Below are 18,244 nucleotides of genomic sequence, written 5' to 3' on the forward strand. Positions count from 1 at the left end.
TGAATAATCTTGCGTGGTACAAATACTGAGAAGAAAAATGATGAAATGCCATCTCGTGTCTTTGTTTCCCTCCAGTATCCCAGATTTGACAAATACATTGAGCGGTGAAAGGAAGAAATTTAAGGCTAGCATGGCACACTTGCAAGGATTATCACTCCAATCTACGGGCAGTTTTGCCTTCAGTCGAGCTGTTGAAAGCATACATATATACAGGGTCTATGGATGTCATTCTGGAAGTGTGAACTTGCATGCGAGTTTGGTATTCATTCATTTTGCAAATCATGTACCAGTAGGAGTTTTTTTAGGAGTTCATGTGGAAACATCTTGATTTCATGCATGCATGTATGTTCATTTAGTGGTAGAAATGTTACCCGTGCTTAATATTAGTGTGATGTACTCCCTCCGTTCTTAAATACTCCCTCCGTTCCTAAATGTAAGTCTTTGTAGATATTCCACTAGATGGACTACATACGGAGCAAAATGAATTAATCCACACTTAAAATGCATCTATATACATCCGTATGTAGTTCATAGTGAAATCTCTACAAAGACTTATATTTAGGAACGGAGGGAGTATTTGTCTTTCTAGAGATTTCAAATGGTGACTACATACGGAGCGAAATGAGTGAATCTACACTAAAATATGTCTATATACATTAGTATGTGGTGACCATTTGAAATCTCTAGAAAGACAAATATTTAGGAACGGAGGGAGTTGCAGGCAATCCATGTAGAAAACCAAAATGTGTGATCCCTAGTCAGATTTCAATCTCCACCTTTGGTACTAGTCAGATTTTTTTTAAGGATACATGCTTGGACAATTTTCAGTACCAAATGGAAAGGAAAAAAACTCGTTCCACTCGGCGATCCACGGCGTGTTACGACGAGAGAAGAAGCCGAAGCCGAAGCTGCAGGAAGGCCTGGTCCTCGGGACGCCACGGTTCATGCTTCTCTCTGTGTCGTCGCTGGGGCCACCACCCCCGCCGGCGGGCCACTGCTCGCAGCACTGGAGCTCGTAGGGAGGATTGATTGTTTGGCTTACGAAGGTGATGGGCGTGCCCTGGATGTCGAACCACGACGGCATCGATTAGCATGCCACCTGATGCAAGCGAAAGACAGACAGACATTCACGTAAGTGTCAAGAAGCCAGTTGCAATGAAACTGAAGGATGAACGATGTGTTACTGTACGTACGGTTGCATATGACAGGTACGGTGGCCGCCGTGGGGAAGGCCCAGCTGGCGCCGGCGAAGGCGTACCCGCACACCCAGCCCGTGCAGCCACAACACGAATCGCTGCGACCACCGCCCGAGCAGGGGAGACCGCGCGCGGGGAAGGGCTGGCCCGCCGCCGCCAGCACCACGCAGGCATGGCCCAGCGGCGTCCGCCGGCGGCGGCGGGGGAAGGGAAGAACGAGGAGGAGCACGGAGGGGAGTCGGGGACGAGGCCCCCGGTCGCGTCGCTCGGCGAGGCGACGCGGGGGTTACGGGGGAGGGAGTGGGGAGGGAGGGGTGGAGGTGGGGTGGGGGAGCGGTGGGGGAGGGCAAGGGCCGGCGTGGGCCGGCCGTGGCGGCGGCGACGCGCGGTTGGGGAGCCGGCGGCGGTGCTGGGAAACCCTAGGGAAGTCGCGAGCGCCCATTTACAAGAAAACTAGTGAGCTAGCAAACCCAAATGTCACCATCAAGATTCGACCTCCAAGAATAACTAGAAGAACGCCCGTGCGTTGCAACGGGGCCACATTAACTTTAAGAGTTCAATATTAATATTCTCATACATATCAATCCTTCTTCTCCTTCCGTCTGCCACCGAGACAGGGACCTAGACTTTGTGCCGCTCTTATTGATTTCAAACCCAGACGAGATGGGGTGGTGGGAGGGGGGACGAAAAAACCCAGACGAAACAAAGGAGAAGGAGAGCCTCATCAGTAGCATCATGGTGAATTTCAAACCTAGCGTTGTGCTCCGCCCAACGAACATGGACGCCGCCGGCGGCGGCCCGGTGGAGCTCGAACCCGAGAGACTCTGCTGCTTGCTGGGAGGGGTCGGGGAGGGTCGGAGCACATGAGCATTGACGTGAAGACAGAGTAGGCCGGAGAGATTACTCTGCACGCCGCACAGCGACTTGGACCTCGGAGGGCCTTAGCTCTGTCAGGAGGAGGTCCCGAGTTCCTGCCGAGGACAGCCTGACGGGGGAGACGCACGGCTGCTCGCGCTGCCCGCAACGCGACCACGCCCTGCCCTAGGGTTCTGCGACGGCGGCAGCGTCGTCCACAGCCACACCCTCTCTGAGTCCTGCCCTGAACTGGGGTTCCGAGATGGCGGCGGTGGCGGAGGTCTCTGAGGTTGGAGAGGGGCAAGATGTAGGACGGCGGAGGCTGGAGCCTGGAGCGATGGCGGCGTTTCGGGATTGCAGGCAGGGGGACGTGCGAGGTGAGTGTTTTTTTCACCGGTTTATGTTGTGTTGCCAGCACGGATATATAGGAGAACAAATAGGTGGATTATAATTCCTTCCATTGTATAAGTGCTGGGAAAGGAAGCGAGGGACAAAAATCAATCGAGGGGCCTTTAAGAGTAGAGATTAGTTAATTGGATTTTTCTTTAAAGTCTGTTATTTGTTTTCTTAAAATTTATTATATGTTTCCTAAATCAAATTGCATTGATGGGATGGATCGATTGATTTGGATAGTCTATTATTTGTTTCCTTCACATCCATTATATGTTTCCTAAAGCAAATTGCATTGATGAGATGGATCGTTTGATTTGGATGGATCGATTGATTTGTTTCCTTAAAATTGGATTTTTTTAAAGTCTGTTATTTGTTTCCTTAAAATTTATTATATGTTTCCTAAATCAAATTGCATTGATGGGATGGATCGATTGATTTAGATAGTCTATTATTTGTTTCCTTCACATCCATTATATGTTTCCTAAAGCAAATTGCATTGATGAGATGGATCGTTTGATTTGGATGGATCGATTGATTTGTTTCCTTAAAATTGGATTTTTCTTTAAAGTCTGTTATTTGTTTTCTTAAAATTTATTATATGTTTCCTAAATCAAATTGCATTGATGGGAGGGTGACGCATGGAAAGTTATGATCCGTTAAGATTTTTTTCGTTGTGTGAGAGGGTGACGCGAAACTAAACCGGTGGGGTAGGGGAGGGACGAAAAAAACCAGCGAAATGAAACGGGTGGGAGGTGGGAGAAAGTACCAAAGAAGTACCAAAAAAACCGGATGAGGTGGGACGAAAAAAAACCTGGAAGCGAGACTACCAACTGCTCCATTAGGAGTAGAGATTGTGGCGCCACCTCTAATAATTCAGTGGTAAACCCAAAGATGTTCGGAAGTCAACAGAAATTCCATACAATAAAACAGTTGGATTTTCAACCCTTGCTCGTGCAAGTTTTGAAATAAAATACCATAAAGAAAAACTTCAGAAATATATATAGGACGTCTTATCGGAGCATATAAACCACGCTAAAGTACCCGCCCATCTGGAGGCAACGCTCGCGCGCGATGATTTTGACCGCCCGATGGAGTTACTCAGGTTGCAACAGTGATTTTTTTGGCTGCTGGCGTTTGGTCAGCCGTCCAATTTTTTTCACGTTTGAGACTGCTTCAGAGGAGGATGACGGGTGGGCCCGTGAGCCTATGGGGGCCATCGAGCAGAGGGAGGGTTTCCCTGGAGCCTGCGTGAACGATTGGTGCAGATGGGTTTCGACCTAGATTTCGCACCAGCGCAAGCGACCTCCTCCTCCCTTCCCATTCGTCCTCCCTCCCAGCCGCCGCCGCCTCCTCCTCTCTCTCGCCGGTGCCGCCGAAGGAGGAGAAGAGGAAGAAGACGGGAGCACTTAGAGGAAGGAGAGGCCCTTATTTTCCTTCTTCCCGCCGCTTCCTCCTCTGTTTCTCATGTGCCGCCGTCATCAACCCCCACCGCTGCTCCTTCCCCACCCCACGCTAGCCCTCCACCTCGCCTTCCTCCTCTTCGTTGTCCATGCCGCTCTCGGAGTCCTTCCACTCCATCCAAGGAGCTCCCATCCCATCCCGTGCAAGATTTCAGCAGCAGGGGAGGAAGGAATCGACGATGGCGCAAGGGCCCCTGCCTCCTCGGTGCTGCACAACGGCATGCCCGGATGCTGGAGAGGGGCGTCTGGACCATTGTCGGCAGCGACTTCAGAGCAGAGCTCTCGGTTGTTAGGGAAGTCAGCCATCGGCGGTGACCGACGTTGCCTCCTCGTCGAGTGTGCTGGTGCTCATCGTGGTTTTCCACATCCCAGCAGCGTAAGGGAGCCTATGTTTTCGGCCAGAACTTGGTCTCCTTGCCAGAGACCTCACCGTTACCAGCCCCTCTGCAAGTATCGTAGCTCCTCCTCTTGTCTTCTTTGATACTGATGCAAAAGGAGAGATGCTAATCTGAAACCTTTAGTTGCTTCTAAAAATATTCGGTTGTTTGCAGTACTTGTGTAAATAGAACTGGCTTCGGCTAAGGAATGCTTGATTATCCAGGAATGCCTTCCTAGATTTTGTGGTATATACTTTCTATAAAATGATAAGATTATTTTTTTCTAAGCAAACCACCGTCATGTAATGTGTATAAACAGTCTAGGATTGCACATCACCTAACTTAAGTTACTTTAGTACTGAGTGCTGACTAATTTCTTTTCTTGTTTGCAATATTTTCAGTCTGCTAGACTTCAGAAATTTATGAAATATGTAAATGAAGTACATTATTTATGTGGAATACTTGAAATTGATTTTGCAGAGACCATAAACGGAATTCAACCCAGTCTCCATCAGAATGGTGTTGAGCAGTCCAGAAACATCAGCAATAGCACACTGGAAGGCCTTGATAGCTAAATATCATATCTTAAAGCAGAGGCAAAATCTATAATTGATAAGGTGCTCTGAAGGTTCCTTTCTTCTCGGTTCTTTGTTATATGAATTTTGCATAATGCATTCTCAAACAATCAATTGCCTATAGGTGAGAAACACAATGGAATCATTATGTCAACTTTGCAAGTTAATGTACTCTTATGAGGAGGAGAAAAGGGATAACTTAAGAAAGTAATCAGCATTCTCATATCACCACTGGAGAGAATAACATCCGCTGGTCTTCTTTCCTAGGAAACAATTGAGAAGATTTTACCAGCTCGCCACCATGTTCGATTCTGTTTGGTAAACTGGTCTTGGTCATCATTAAAGTCTGTGGGGACCATGGGATGCTAATGGCTGGAGGAGGGTCAATGAGGGTTCCATGCATGCTGGGAGGAACAATGTGCAAGGCTAAGGCTTGTTGCCGATGGCGGAACATCCTCTTTTCAGCGAAGGATGACCCAACATGTGCAGTAGCAGGAGCAACATCACCAAAAAAGGCCTCAAGCAGGACACGCCTTTGTTTCAGCTCGTTATTGGTGAGTGCCATCTCAACGTCTTTTTTAATTCCTTATTTATGAGAATTTTGTTGCTGTTCTGCTCTAGGCTAAGCAAGCCAGGTTGTTTCTGCATTGTTTCTTTGTACATGTTGTGTGGATATATGGTTATATACCAGTAGTGATAAACTTTGTGCATATATGAGAAATAGTGGAAAATTAACTTCACCCAAGCGTATGGTTATATACACTAAATGATACAAGATGCTTATGCTTATATAGTTGGTTTCATCATATGGGAATGAAGTGGAGAAGGGGGAATGAAGTGTTGTTGAGTGGGTGGGATCTTCCCACAGGCGCCTTAAGTTCCACATCGACACACCACTCGCCATGGCTTGCTAGGGCCATATCAAAGATCCCAGGCTCTAGATGAGATCTCTTTTATTGATATTTTTTCACTGTAGAGTTTTATTCAGTTTAATTGCCAAGGAGGAGTTTAGGCTATATTGAACTGAAACCACAGGGGTTGATAAAACCATGCTTAGGTCACCAGTAACATTAATAAATCAATGATATTTACCCCACTTCATGTAATACAGTCGAACATATTTACCAGGAGCACGAAAGATACATTCCCCTTTAATAATGAGCTCGAATCATTGTGTGGTCATCATTTTTGTTTAGAAGTGTATTCATATCTTGACTTGCCGAGATAAGAGAGGATGTACTCATTCCAGTTCTGTAGTGAAGTTTCCCTTTTTTATTATTGGTTGTTGACAAAAATATTATGTCAGCCTGCACTGAACTTTGTTGAGTCATGCATATGAAAAATATCTCTTAAATACTAAAACACACGTTTCTCCTTACCCCTTATGTAGTTTTAACATCTGATAAACGCACAACTACTTTCTAAACAATTAAGTCAGTGTATACCTCCTTTGATTTTGCATCCCCTTAATTTAAGAAAAAACTCTATTGCATGTCTGCTTAGAGTACAAGACATACTTTCCAAACTTTTCTGTGGGATATGTCTAAATTCTTCTGTAATGACAATTTACTATGTTGTTCATCTGCAGTAAGGTGTTCTATGTTTCAACGCGCCGCAGCTACCACTTCGCCACTGCCCTGACTCCTTACTCCAGACCATGGATCCGCCGTCGATGGAGAGCGCCAACAGGATGAAGCTTTGCCGACCTAGCCGACTCATGTGTTGTTGCCACCGCAATCCTTTTCTTTGTTGGAGTCTTCCTCCTCTGGTACGTCCTCTCCCCGTAGGTTCGTGGTTTCACTCCTCGAGCGGTGGATTACTTGTCGATATGTTGATGTGTTCTGCTCGGGCTTCTTTCTTGCAGGAGAGAAAAAAATTGGTGTCTTTGACACGCTTGGGATCGACGGATTATTCATGCCATGGTTGGATTTGAATGGGGTAGTGTCTATCCAAAATTTGTTTGGTTGACTGGACTATTTGTTCGTTTGGCTGTCTTAATGCAACCCAATTCGCATAATTTTGCAAACATCAGCAAAGATTTCAGTGGTTGGGAGTTTTTGCAAGAGTGGAAACAAAGCATTTGCTCGAAGGAGCTCAAGATTTCGCTATTACCTTGCTGATAGTTTTGTGAGGTAATTTAGCTACATATTTGCATGTTTCCTTTCTGCTGTAGCAATGCCTATTTCAATTTAGAAAGTAGAAATATGAAGTGTGATTTAAGCGTCTAATAGTGGATGTTGTTAGCAGTCTAATTCCTCCCAAGCAGCGGCTTTCAATGGAGACTTGACAGGCATGGTTTTACTTCATGAAGCCATTTTCTGAATTTTTTGAAGTTGGTTGCACACCATGGTGTCATGAGAGAGAGAGGGATGGAGAGAGGGAGGGAGAGAGGTTTATTCACACACTGCCAATCCAGTTTTCCTGTAATTATTTTTATGTGCATCTATTTTATTTCTTCTTTGGTTTAGGGAACATAGAAATGCAGGAGGTATTAGCCATGCTCATGTTAATTTCTGTTATTAACATGACAGTGGAATTCGATAGGGTTAAATTTGTCCCCCATGGTGGTGCGGGTTTCGGGGTTTCAAGGGTGTGAAATGGCATGGAAGACAGAGATGGCAGCAGCCTGCATTCTCGAGTAATGCTTGCTAAAGGGGTGTGATATTTCATTTCCTCAAACTCAGATCCCCTCAACTTATTTCCCATGTTATTTTCAGATTGGAGTTGCCCCTTGGAGAGTAGCAGGTTGCTGAAATGACGACCAGGGTGGATGCCCAAAGTTACAGGTTTTGATTCTTTATGTTTCTTTTTTGAATTTATTTTTCTATTGCAACAGTCTGATCATAACCGGATTATGTAATGACCACTTATAGTTCTAAAAAATTCCCATGAATCTACTTTAATCCAAAGAGGGGCCTTAATTTTGTAGTAGGATTATAAACCGACAATACTTACGGGTCAAATAAAAGTGTTGCTTGAAAGATAATTGCATGAGATGTTCCTGTTCTTGGCTCTAATCCAGTGGTATGGCTGTGATCAACAGTAATCTTTTTGCTTATTAGACTGGCAATATGCATGAGATATATAGTTTAGTTAACTTCTTATCTGCCACACTGCAGAAATATCTACCTGGGAAGAGGCGCCAAAATTTAGAGGCACACGGGGGATGCTAGAGGATGATCAGAAAGATGAGGAGAAAGCTCAGGTTTAGTTCTCTCATATTTTTTTTCTTCTTTTTTTTAGAGTTCCCGAGAATTATTTGCAGACAATGTTGTGATTCTCCAATAGTGTAATGGTATTGTTCTTATAGTGCAATATCCTACGATGACAACTATAAATGTCCTACTCTATTTGTTAGGATATTCTATTCATGCTATATTCATTGTTAGTTTTGTCTTTATCCTACTATTTATGGATATTCCCTTTATCGCCTCCACTGGACATAAGTAACCTGTGGCATTTTCCATGCTTTTCTTCTATATAGTGGAGGTTTCATCAGAGCAAACTGGTGCCACAGAGGTTTCATTAGAGCTAACTTTGTGTTTTATCATCTTGGAACCATTACTATTTGCTTAGATGAAAGACGAAGCAGCATCTACTTTTAATTGGAATAATTATGCTAGAAGACATATTCAATTTACTATTACCTCTGTTTCGACATATAAGTTGCTGGGGGAGTTCAGTTTACACTCCTCCAGCGACTTATATTTAGGAACAGAGGGAGTATATCACATAATCATTTTTTCTCTGTTAAATATAAACCACAACTTGTGCAGAAAACACAAACTTTAATGAACGGTACCGAGCAATTAAGGGTGCCCCATCAGGATTTTTTCACTTAAGATGGAACAGAATAACTGTCATGGTGTTCTGTTTATATTTGAACTTTACTAAAGATATGTTACAATTCATGCCTGCAGTCCAATATCTACTACCTGAAATCCGCTTTCTACCTATGGTTATCGAGTACACATATAAAGTGTGCTTTTAATGCTATATTAAATTCATTCCTGCAGTCCAATATCTATTAACTGAAATCTTCTTTCTACCCATGGTTATTAAGTACATACACATGCTTTATTGTTTATTAGATTCTGGACTTTAGGTCTGTTACTTAATGATGCACCCCATGCTGATAAGAAAATTTATTCGGTCTGATAAGATAGTATACTGAACAGATGAATGGTACGATCAGTAAGCTTTCTTCTTGATTATGGTTTCTTCTGCATTCTCAATGTTGCATATATCTGCCTGGGAATTTTGTTTTGTTTGTTTTGATAGCATCATTGGTAGAGAGGATGTCTTGTCGAATATAGTTTTAAATTCTGGATATTTTTTCATACAAGAATTCCAAATGCAGTAATGGCCCTTGCTGGGAACAAGGCTGTCATAGGGGAAACTTTAGAAGTTTAGCGACCATAATTTAAATCGTATGCAGCTTGTTTTCTCCCTTGTTGTTTTATTGCATTACAGATATTTAGAATTTTGACTGTCTAAAAATGCAAAGCATATATTGTGCGGCTTTAGGTCCCCATTATGTTTTCCTCCTGAGGGAAAGGTTTATGTCTAAATTGGTGCCATTTGCAGGCTTTATTTTGCACGAGTTTGTTCTGGATGTAGTTTTCTAGGCATATTGATCATCTCACATGCTTTAACCGAACGAGTTTGTCATATATGTCTAATAATCGTTTTCACACACTTCTGGTCGATAGAATTAAGCGAACCATCTTTGTATGTCTCTATATTGATTTTGGGAGGAGCCACATGTAGAGAAGTTGGCCACAAGGATCAACACTTGCAATGACCTTAAAAATACGTATGAAGTTTTCAATTTGGTAATTTACACCACATGACTGTCATTCACTTGCAGGCCTGATGTGGTGTGATCTTGTTGATTCATATGGCAGATTGTTACAGGATCAGAGGACTTAGCTGAAGGCAGGCTTGAGACTGCTGAAAAAGTGTTGGTATGATTCAGTGATCCCAGTAATTTTTTTGATATCAGTGTTATTCATAGCTCTTAATTTCAGACATATTGCAGTAATTAACTATTGACTATAGAAGATTTTATTATTGACTAGGATGCCTGGTTGGGTATAACCGAATATAGAATGAGCTTGTGTACAAGCCGTTGGTGGCATAGAGGCTTGAGAAATACGATGGATTGCATTTAGTTTCTTTTTACTGTAATTTTGTTGTGTTGCCTTCAAGAAGATTAATAGATGAGCTTTGTATTTTGTTGCAGATATGGCACTTGTGTGTACCATGGCTTCCTTGCATATTGACTTTAACAAATATGAAAGAGAGTTGTTTCTAACCTGCTACGCAACAAGGATTGCAATGCATTGCAGTTTCTTAGGCTGTTGAAGGGAATGGAGGAAACTGAAGGCGATAACAATTCCTGTTTGAAGGTCATCACAGACTATATCCTGGAAACTGAAAATTTGTTGGAGAAGATCTATTATGATGCTATAGAAGTTGCAGATAAGGATCTTCTCCCCTTCTGCGTAGGGTCTGAAAGCAAGGGCATGTACTATAAAATGTATGAAATATATTATTTTCTCTTCTATGTTTGTTGAATGAATTGCTACGAAGTTTATGTTGATAGATTTGTTTTTTTTCCTTTTTAAGAATCAGTTATTTTTGTAAGCACCACTAAGCCTACCTTGCAGACCATCTTGGTGTTTTAGCAACAACAGTGAACATGTTTGTCCTCGTTTTCAACTTCTTTTCAACAACCAATAGCACATATAGATATGCTTTTACTTATATAACCTCTATTGTTGTTCTCATCGGTCTATTAATATGCATAATGCCACCCTTATCTATAATTATCTGTTTTTACTACTTTCTCTGTTTCAAAAATCGAGTACTCACTAGCAACAACAAATATGCTAAGCAAGGAAGAGGCATGCCCTACCTGGCAGTGTCCACCTTCCACTAAGGGATATAGCACTATCATTTAGCACAGATTGTTCAAGGAGAAACAGTAATCATGAACAAAGATAGTAACCAGCAGTAAGTACTCATTATTTTGATTTGTGACCGAGTTTTCTTATCACCACTCTTACAATACTTGGCTTGCTGTCGGCCTTTGCGCCATTGGCGCAACGGGTCATCTAGTGTCATCAAAGGTCAATGTCATTTAACACTGGAAGAGAGAAACTCTAAGAGAACAGAACTCAGCTTCGATAGATATTTGCCCAAATTCCCGAGGATCAATAGGTGTTGTGGTACAACACCACAACACCTGATGGTGCAGGTACGCAATGCAGCTAGCTAGCAACAATAGGCTATCTACAAACAAGTACTAGTAATTTATGAGCTGCATTTTGAGTTCCAGCCGCTCATGTTTTGGTTGCCCAAAGCTCATACTCCTCCAAAATTAACCCAGGATCCAAAGTTCTTGCTGCGTCAAATCTACAAAGAAAGGAAAACCCCGGTAACAACATTCAAACTAGATACCCCTAATTGTACAACAAAGCTGCGAGCACCATCTTGGGCACTCTGACATAAATGTTCTATTTGCTTATAATAGTGTATAGTTTGCACTATTTTTGGTGAGGTATAATTAGCAATTTGCATAGACTGAAATTCGATAATTGTTTGCATGACACAACATACTAATGCAATGTTACTACTTACACTATTGTACAGTAATACAATTCACAATGGAGATGGTTTTGGCGGTGCTGCTCATTGATAATTAGAAATAAAAAGATGCACAAAAAGGGGAAATTATGATGGTAAATATATTGTTTAGACAGAATATCAGCACATTTACAAGAAAACTAGTGAGCTAGCATGGATTCATATATAGGTTTAGCAAACATATTTTCTGATAAATCAACCAAAGTCCACCAAAATACCTCTACAAGGACTAAATATGACAAGACAACCTGGTCTAAGGTGGTCACTTTTTCTGATAAACCTACTCATCTCCTTCCAATTATCTGCGAAAACCTCAGGACTAGGCAACATGATCAAAGGTGTTACTCCCTCCGTCCGAAAATACTTGTCATCAAAATGAATAAAAGGGGATGTATCTAGATGTATTTTAGTTCTACATACATCCCTTTTTGTCCATTTTGATGACAAGTATTTTCGGACGGAGGGAGTATGTTGCAACTGACCAACAAACTAAATGTTCACAAATCAACTAGTACGCGCGGATCCACACTCTAAACCTAGCGAAACTTTATTGCACCCCTAACATGCGATCAGATTCTTGAGTATATCATCTATAGTCAGGCGATCAGACTCTTTGCTTGGCATCACGTACATATATCCTCTGTTCTAGCTAAGAGAAGAGTTTGATATACTCAACGCATGCTTCTCTGAGCTTGCTGCAATGATGCTGGTCAGCTAGAGCCAATGTGGCCCCAACGCTCTTAGCATCGAGACTCTTGCATAGCATACTCTCACACATCAACTTCATCCTTTCCATGGCATACCTATCTGCAGCCACGATCAAGTGCTTAATCATCTCCTTGTTGTCATGGTTGTCAAGGTCGTGCATGACAGGCAATGAATCTGTATACATGAAGTGAAGCAATGCTTTGAAAACAGCTGGCTGCATGTCCTCAATCTGTATGCACTGTTTCTCGCTGTCCCCATTGGCCCGTAGAGCTGAGCGTCGAAGACGGGAGACCGCATCGCGAGCACAATCTTATGCGCATGGAAGACCTCACCGTTAACCTTGATCGTCATGTCCGCTCCTTTGTTCCCTTCCAGCAGTTTCGCAAGATTGTTCGACAAGTCTGACGGTGTTACCTGAATCTCAGGTGGCTTGGCAACTGTCGCCACGGCCGGTATTTCCTTGAGGAGAACGGTAATGTCGCACTGGATCACAAGGCAGTCATCCTGCAGGTACGGGGATGCCTCCAGGAGGTCGATCTTCATGAACTTGTAAGCACCCCTGACATGATCGTTCTTCAAGGAGTCGAACGCCGGGAGGGACGATGGCCGGGAGAAGATCAACGACGACAGCCCGGTGGCCCGGTTGATCAGCCTCAGGTCGTAGAGCGCCCTCACCACGGAGTTCTTGCTCTGGAGCTCGACGCAGACCGAGACGTGGTCCTTCTGGTTTAGGTCTCCGTCTGGGTAGTACCGGATGCACCAGTCATAGCCGCCGACGGCAAAGGTGGCGGATCGGATGAATTTGCCGGCGCCGAGGCCCTTGTGCAGCCTGTAGCCGGCGATGGTGAACACGTGCGTGCCCCGCGCCGTATCTGGGACGCAAGCCGACGCCGTAGTCGTCGTACTAGGCATCTGCAGTGCCGCCGCCATTGCCTATTCTTGTGCGGAGGGGAAATTAGCGCGACGACGGCGAATAGGGTTTGTTCAGCGACTCTCCTCTGTTTTATTAGAAGATGAAATCTCCTCGGCCTCTATGGCTGGCCTGGACGATGGGCTGCTACCACTGGGCCTTGGCCTGGACGATGGGCTTACCGGAGGCTGCCATGAACGAACGATTGGCTATTGTTTAGTTTCTTGATACTAAAAAAATAAGGCTATTGTTTAGTTTCTTGATTGATCAACTTAAAAAAAAGTTCAGTTTCTTGATCCAAAACAACCATAGCTTGTAATTCCTGCTTTTTTTTAAGAAGTTGCCACGGTGTACTTCATGGAACAAACTTGGTACACATAATACATACGCATACACCCTTACACACAAACAGATGCCGAGACATGAAGATTGTAAAAGCAACCTCACAAAACGAAAACAAAAAAGGATCGAAAGATTTGCAGGAATGATCCAAAAACAAGAAATTTTGTAGCACAGTCCTTGGGCATCTATCCTTGCCTACCCTCGTCACAAAATTGGACTCTGCCGCCGTTGTTGCTTCTCCAAAGAGAAATGAGAACTGCCGCAACCATCGCAAACAAAGCTGCCTTTTCTGTCGAGTCTTTGTGGTATGACGGCCGGGGATTATCCCCGTGTCTGTCTGATCCTAACGGCGTCGACTTCAACCAATGCGATAGGAGAAATGGATGTTGCCGCACACTGCCATCCGCACATCCCGCTTCGAAAACCCCACAAACGCTGCCATGCCCCCAGCTCCACCAGTGGTGAAGCTAGCCGAACGGGAGCCGACACAGCCTAACTCCGCCAAATCCGATGCCTGACGAGACGATAAGGCCACTTGCTTTCCAGCGCTATGCCTCTGCGAATTCCAAAGCCAACTACACATCAGAGTAGCAATGTCGGGCGTCCCCTTCCGTCGCCAGAGCGACAGCCATAGGGGTAGAGGACACACAACCATGCCGACGGAGATGTGGCAGAACGGCCGCCGCCCAAGTCTTCCTTTCAAAGGGGAGACAAGGAAACATGATCAACACTTAATGTATCTAGTTTCATCTTTATTTTGACTCCTTCTACGATCTCATTTATTGACCTTCGCCCTTGGCCGTCCTTTGTTAAGCGAAGGTCCATCGATACAGAGGGACGCGCTTCACTAGTCAATTCCGTTGGGGAACCTGATCTAGCTACGAGGCCGAAATTCTTTTTTTTTGAATGGTCACCGGGGGGAAGGATCCCCACCTGAATATATTCAATCGAATTTGCTTAGAAGCCTCGCGGCTCCATACAAGATAGGTTCAAATGAACCAGAGTACACGGGGAAAACAAGAGAAGATATGCAACCGAAAACACATCCAACAGAACCACCGGAAGACCCGCCGAGAAAAGGGCACACAGGGAGAAGAAGGTCTTTCGACGATCCGAAGTTGGACGCACCACCACCACCGACCGCCATCATAAATCTCATCAGCACAACCCGCCAGGAGGAGGACCTCAACTTACATCTTCATCTGACCAAGCAAGGAGAGCCTTGAACGCTAACCCGGCTTCGGATGAAAATCAGAACCAATCCAGAGCAAGGCTGAGCCATGATCTCGCATACAAAGCACCACCTCCTTGCCAACAAAGCACAAACCACCATCAGCGCCAAGCCGGCCGCACCACCACAACCGTCAAACCCGCAGCGAGCAGCCACCACAGAGACCAACCGAGCCTAACCCAGACGATGCCTTCAAGAAGGGATGCGACACAATGTGCGCCGCCATCGTCCGTTCCAGACGGACTTGGAACATGGGTTTCCCCTGGGATGTGAAGGGGTAGTCACCATGACAACGCCGCCTCCAAGGAGGTTAGCGGCGCCCGCAGGCGTCGCCGGCGCCGGCTCCGGCAGGAGCAGGGCTTTCTCCCAAAAGAGCAGACCACCTCCGATAAGTATCGAATTGATCTCGTAGCACCGCTCCCTGCACCACCACAGAGAAGGGCTACTGCAGCCCCATCGCCACACATGACCGAATCCGGGTCGCCGCAGGCTAGATCCGGCAGGATCCAACTTGCCCCCCGTCGCTCCCCATCGGATCGGGCCAAGCCAAAGCCGACAGGCGCGCCGCCAGAAGGCAGAACCACAAGCCAGAGCGGACGGCAGCGCCTCGGGGAAGGGCGAGCACCGCCACCCCGCGCCTCACAGCGACCTCCGCTGGACACATCTGAGCCGAAACCAGCAGCCATCCCCGACGCCCACCGGTCGCCAACACAGTAGGGAGACGCTGATTTGGGGAAGGCCAGCGGAAGGGAGCCGCGAACGCATCCGCCCCACTGTCTCTGACCACCACCAGCAGAAGCGACGCACGCCGGAGTCACGTCGCGCCGACGCCGCCGCCCCATGGAGCTCCCCCGGCCCGCGAGTGGTATGCACGAGGAACGACGGCCTGCCGCCACCAGATCCGTGCGGGCTTCGCCCGGCAGAAGCTTTTGGCAGCGGCGGGAGAAGAAGGGGGGTGGCTGGAGGGGAGGTTCGGCCGGAGGGGAGGGGGTCGCCGCCCGAGCCGCCCTAGGGAGGACGGCGCGGGGGAGGGGGGGCCGATTGGAGGGAGGTGCTCGAGATCTAGGATTGGGGGCCTCCGGAGCCGCCCTGAGAGCGACATGGGAGGACGAGCGGGATTTTTTGAAGGGACCAATAAAACAAATGACCAGGTAACCTGGTAGTTTAAGATACCTTGTAATAAAAAATGTGGAAAGGGATGTGTCATTTAAAGTCAAAAGAGAGCATTATTATTATTAAGATTAGAGAACTAATGAAGTGTGAACTATTCAACTCTAAGGTTGTGTTAGTTTAGATTCAAATACATATGTTAGCTAATCTTGTTAAACCCTGTTAGGTTAGACTAATCCCAAATCTGTGTTTGACAACTATAATAGTATCCTAAATTATACATATACCATTACACTAGTAGATAAAGGGCCTTTAGTCCCGGTTCTAGAACCGGGACTAAAGGGTCGTTACTAAAGCCTCCCCCTTTAGTCCTGGTTCTTATACGAACCGGGACTAAAGGCCCTCCACATGGCCGCTGCCTGGAGCTCCACCTTTAGTCCCGGTTGGTAACACCAACCCGTACTAAAGGAAATTTTATGATTTTTTTTGATTTTTTTATTTTCACATTTTTGAAATATTTTAACCTCTAATCTATAATCATCCCTTATCACTGCTCAATTTGACCTCTAATCTCTAATCACCCCTCATCATTTCAAATCATCTAACTTCCCGTACGGTCACCCATCCTCTCACTATTCCAACCTGAGCACGCTTAACTTCCGGGTTCTATTCTCCCTCGTTTCCAAGTCTGCACTTGTTGTTTTCCTGACAATAGTAATGGGCATCGCACCCATCCTCTCACTAATGGGCATCACATCCTTTAGTACCGGTTCGTGTCTCAAACCGGGACTAAAGGTCCCATTTGAACCGGGAGTAATGCCTTTCCGACGCTCTCGCCACTCGAACCGGGACTAATGCTCACATTAGTCCCGGTTCATAACGAAACCGGGATTAATGCCTTTTCTGGCCTGAACCTTTGCCCCCTTTTCTACTAGTGTTACCGTATATAAGAAAGTGCACTCTTTGATAACGCATCTCTGTCAAGGGCCTCGTGCCATTCTTGCCAACACACTCACGCTGCACCTGCCTGCCCGAGAGATGTGATCCACGATGCTCTTCAAATCCCCCCTCTTGACAAAAACTCACGCTGCAATGTACACCTTTGTGTGTCCGAGAGAGTGTGCCATGGAAAACTCATATCCTACTGTCCATTGTTTTGAGCTGACAAGTGACATGTGTGCTTTGCTTAGTATACAAGGCTCAGTTACTTACTTTGCATCCATCCTAGAGAGACCAGGCTGGACCAATGCCTCCGTTGCCAGGCTTGGGACGAGGCCCTTGATAGATGTCACCTCCATTTTACATATGAATTTTGGACAAAACATAAAGCATTAGTAGTTTGGCTTTTGTATAAACACTGTTTGAAAATCTCAATAGCTAATTCATAATAAACTATATACTATTTTTATATATGAAATTTTGAATACAATTAAAGGAAAACATTTGTTCCCTACAAAATTCATATATGGCAATTTAAGAATATATTATGTATTAAACACTCTGATTGGTTCGTAAAAGGCAACTACTTTGTATGTACAGAATTTGACTAATATTTCAATTTGAAAATTTGCAATATGCAGCCACGGAGGAACAAGCCTACATAACAAGCCTCTAATTTATAAATGTTCTGTGCCTCTGTATCTAGATGATACTTATAAAGCATTTCTAACAAACTGTTCATGCTTTAATTATCTAACTACCTATCGATGATGAGTCATACATTCGTATATATAGTGAAAAGACTGTGTGCGTTCAATCTTTTCTAACAGTGGTGATAAATATAAAATATATTTTCATTTTTCCATTTTAAAATTATGTCGCTGTCATGCTTTAATTATCTAACTACATATAGCTGGATATAGCTGTTGAATCATAAACTGGTACAGTGAGAAGACTGCCTGCAATTCGCTCGTTTCTAACAGTGGCAATAAAATATAAAATATATTTTAGTCTTCCATTTCAAAAGTAGGTAACTGTTCATGCTTTAATTACCTAACTGCCTATAGCTGTTGAATCATAAACTCATATAGTTTCATAGACTGCAACAGGAAGAAATAAAGGTCAACAAATAAGATCAGAAAGATTTTGAAAGCTGAAGGAAAATAGAAGATTCAGGTGGAGAGGGAGATGTGTAGCTAACAGGTGAGAGGTGGGACGTAGCAGTAAATGAAGCCTTCGTGCTGTGTCGACCCGAAGGGTACAAGATGGAGATGAAAGAATACTTGTATGAAATTGCAGGAATGGCTTTATCTCTACATATTTTTGAATATGGCTGTTGAATCATAAACTCATATGGCTTTATCGCTACATGATTACTGAAGATACTTACAGACAAAGCACGAATCTCAGAGAACTTGAGCGATGGGATACGAGGGAGGACTGGGCCCGAGTGCACATGGATATTCCCCCCCTTATATATGTATGTACCTGGGCATT

The 18,244-nt window shown here is 44.7% G+C and overlaps 1 long non-coding RNA gene and 1 pseudogene across 4 annotated transcripts; one reads left to right on the forward strand and one right to left on the reverse strand.

Annotated features, from left to right (window-relative positions):
* Nucleotides 1–3,769: 3,769 nt before the first annotated feature.
* On the forward strand, nucleotides 3,770–10,580 carry LOC123190944 (uncharacterized). Of its 4 annotated transcripts, XR_006496635.1 has the most exons (11): nucleotides 3,770–4,280; nucleotides 4,762–4,898; nucleotides 4,981–5,410; nucleotides 6,445–6,624; nucleotides 6,721–6,988; nucleotides 7,104–7,279; nucleotides 7,388–7,494; nucleotides 7,574–7,642; nucleotides 7,976–8,061; nucleotides 9,727–9,823; nucleotides 10,102–10,580. It is a non-coding gene; the product is annotated as an uncharacterized lncRNA (long non-coding RNA). The 4 variants fall into 4 exon arrangements; XR_006496633.1 differs by having other exon boundaries at nucleotides 7,104–7,494; XR_006496636.1 differs by having other exon boundaries at nucleotides 7,104–7,494; nucleotides 9,764–9,823.
* Nucleotides 10,581–11,991: 1,411 nt separating this feature from the next.
* On the reverse strand, nucleotides 11,992–13,175 carry LOC123186509 (BTB/POZ and MATH domain-containing protein 1-like; annotated as a pseudogene).
* Between the last annotated feature and the right edge of the window lie 5,069 nt (nucleotides 13,176–18,244).

The sequence above is a fragment of the Triticum aestivum genome, chromosome 2A, assembly GCF_018294505.1.
Source record: "Triticum aestivum cultivar Chinese Spring chromosome 2A, IWGSC CS RefSeq v2.1, whole genome shotgun sequence".
NCBI lineage: Eukaryota > Viridiplantae > Streptophyta > Magnoliopsida > Poales > Poaceae > Triticum > Triticum aestivum.